Raw genomic sequence first — 2,726 nt, 5'->3', positions numbered from 1 at the left:
CGTGCCGGGGGAGACCAACAACACCTGGCCAGGGCCATAGGATTGGCAAAAGACCAGATCCGTCAGCGCCTCCTCCTTAGGTGGAGCCTTCACCTGGAAGGGGCGGCGGCCGGTCGGGAACGAGGGTCGCCGAGGCCATCCGGCCCTGTCTACAACAGTGGGTGGACAGGGTCCGCGGAGAGCTGTCATTCCGGACGACGCAGGTACTCACCGGACACGGATGCTTCGGTGAGTACCTGCACAGGATAGGAAGGGAGCTTAACTCCCGCTGCCACCACTGCGGTGCTGAGGTGGACTCAGCGCAGCACACCCTCGAGGAATGTCCCTCGTGGGTGGCGGAGCGCCGAGTCCTAGTTGATGTGGTGGGAGCGGACCTCTCTCCCCCGGCCCTTATCAGGGCCATGCTTGGGGGAGACGAGGGCTGGTCCGCCGTCACCTCCTTCTGCGACACAGTTGTGTCGCAGAAGAAGGCGGACGAGAGAGTCCGCAGGGGCGAAGTAGCCCCTGGGGACGGAGCGAGGCGCCGAAGATGTAGGAGGGCGGCGCCTGGCATACCCGCGCACCAACGCGGAATGGAAGGGCGGCGCATCCGTGGGCGGGGGGGGATGTCACAGCTGGCATTCTTTCCCCAGGGGTACCCGCGGCTGCGCCGCCCCCCCCCCCCAATTCCGCCGGGTCCTCCTGATCAACGGAGGGCCCGATCGGGGGCAGATAGGGGGCGCCTGGTCAGGCGGGGGAGGCGCGCAGCAAGGCGTGACTCTCCCCCTGTGACACGCAGTCACACCAGGCGCCTCCGGGAGGGGGACAGGGCGGCCGGCCTGCAAGGGCGGGCTCTCAGGCCGCTCACCTCCCTCCCCGAGAACGGCGACTCCTGACCGAGTGGGGCGGAGGGGTTAAATTGACTCCTCCGCCCCCCCGTAAACCTCGGTCGGGAGCGTTGGGGCGGGCCGGGTCCGGACGGGACCGGGCCCGGCCAACAGCGCCCCCAACAAGGGAGGTATAGCCGGACGGGGGGGCCTACGTCCGGCCACTGAAGATGGGAAATGGGTCGGGGGAACCCCACCGACCCGGGAAGGGAGCCGGAGCAAAGCACCCCGCCCTGCGGCCGAGGGCGTCCTGGAAGTTACGCGCAAGCGGTTCCCGGGACGCCCTCACTATGACCGCATGGGGCCCGACAGAGGTTTTAGTGGGTAGGCCCCCTCCGGTAGTTATTTCCGGAGGGGGAGAATCCCACACTACCCCTGAAAAAATCCCGTATTTCCCGGGGGTGTGCGTAACGCATTTCCTCTGCCTCAAAAAAAAAAAAAGGATTAAGTTTGTTCTTTTTCGCTGCACAGCTGTACTAGTACAATAAATTAAAGTGAGATAAACATATATTTGTCTCCCTTCAACTTATTGCATCAGTGCAGCTCTGCAACGAAAAAGAACAGACTTAATCCGATTCTGACTCGATTCGAACCCTCGATGAAAACTTAGTCATTCAGAAACATTCTTTCGATTAAAATTTTACAGAATTACTATCATAGAATTACTATCATAGAATTACTATCATAGAATTTACAGATTTTACTATCATTCACGTCCCAGTGAGGAATGAATTATCAATCGACGTTTTTTCGATGTCGATCGATAAATCATTTCTCACTGGGGTTACAGATATTATAGATGCTATAGTAAAATTTTTCTCTAAGTGGACGTTTTAATTTTGTTTGAATTCAAGAGCGTGTACCAATCAGATTTACTAATTTTATAACAGTTACAAAACAGCTTTCTCTGCTGAACGCAGCCACTGTTTGGTCTATCACAGAGCTTCAAGCATATAAATATGTCACTAATCCAACCCAGGTGGTTTAACCCAGAACAAGTCGAACATGCTATAATAATTACTAAGTTTCCATCAAGGGTTCGAATTGGGTCGGGTTAAGTCTGTTCTTTTTCGCTGTACAGCTGTACTAGTACAATAAGTTGAAATGAAATAAACGGGTAGGACCAGATTGACCACGATACGATTGGACACAGATTGTAATGATTGGTTCGACCTAGTATAGTAATAGAAATCACATCATCGTCGTTATAAGAAGTGGAATTATTAAAACTTTTTCCGTGAAAAAGGGTAATATTAGTAGATACATTATTTTTATATGCAATAATGCCTTTTCCTCTTAAACGTAAATTGCATTCGCATATTTCTAAAAGACATCGTCGTAGGTTAATTGGAGAAGAAAGTGAGTTTCCCCCATCATTCTCCGATGAAAATTTACGTTTGGACACATATGTGGGAAAAAGTTTTAATAATTCCACTTCTTATAACGACGATGATGTGATTTCACATGTCGATTGCAAGAATGCTGTTTCCAATACTTTATGTAACGAGATAAATGTATCGCCTTTAAGTAGAGAAGTAATTTCAGAGCCAGATGTTTCATTTGACAATGCATCTATGTCAGCAAGTTGCACTGCTGAATATTTTACTAACGCGAAGGAGGGAAAGTGTAATCGTGAAGCTTTAAAGTCTTTCTGACACACTGGGCTGTCAAACATCGTATTCCTCATGTAGCATTGTCTCATTTATTATTCGGTTTGAGTGCGACATATGAAATATTTTCCGATTTGCTAAAATGTGCAAAATCTGTATTACGTACACCACGATCTTCAAATATTACAAGTATGTCATCTAGACAATATTGTCATCTTGGTATTGAATGGGGTTGTAACGCTAATTCGCA

Source organism: Odontomachus brunneus, unplaced genomic scaffold, assembly GCF_010583005.1.
Source record: "Odontomachus brunneus isolate Ranch 3 - 2012 unplaced genomic scaffold, Obru_v1 Obru_scaffold_070, whole genome shotgun sequence".
In the NCBI taxonomy this organism is placed as follows: Eukaryota; Metazoa; Arthropoda; class Insecta; order Hymenoptera; family Formicidae; genus Odontomachus; species Odontomachus brunneus.
Note: the sequence above shows the minus strand (reverse complement) of the source record.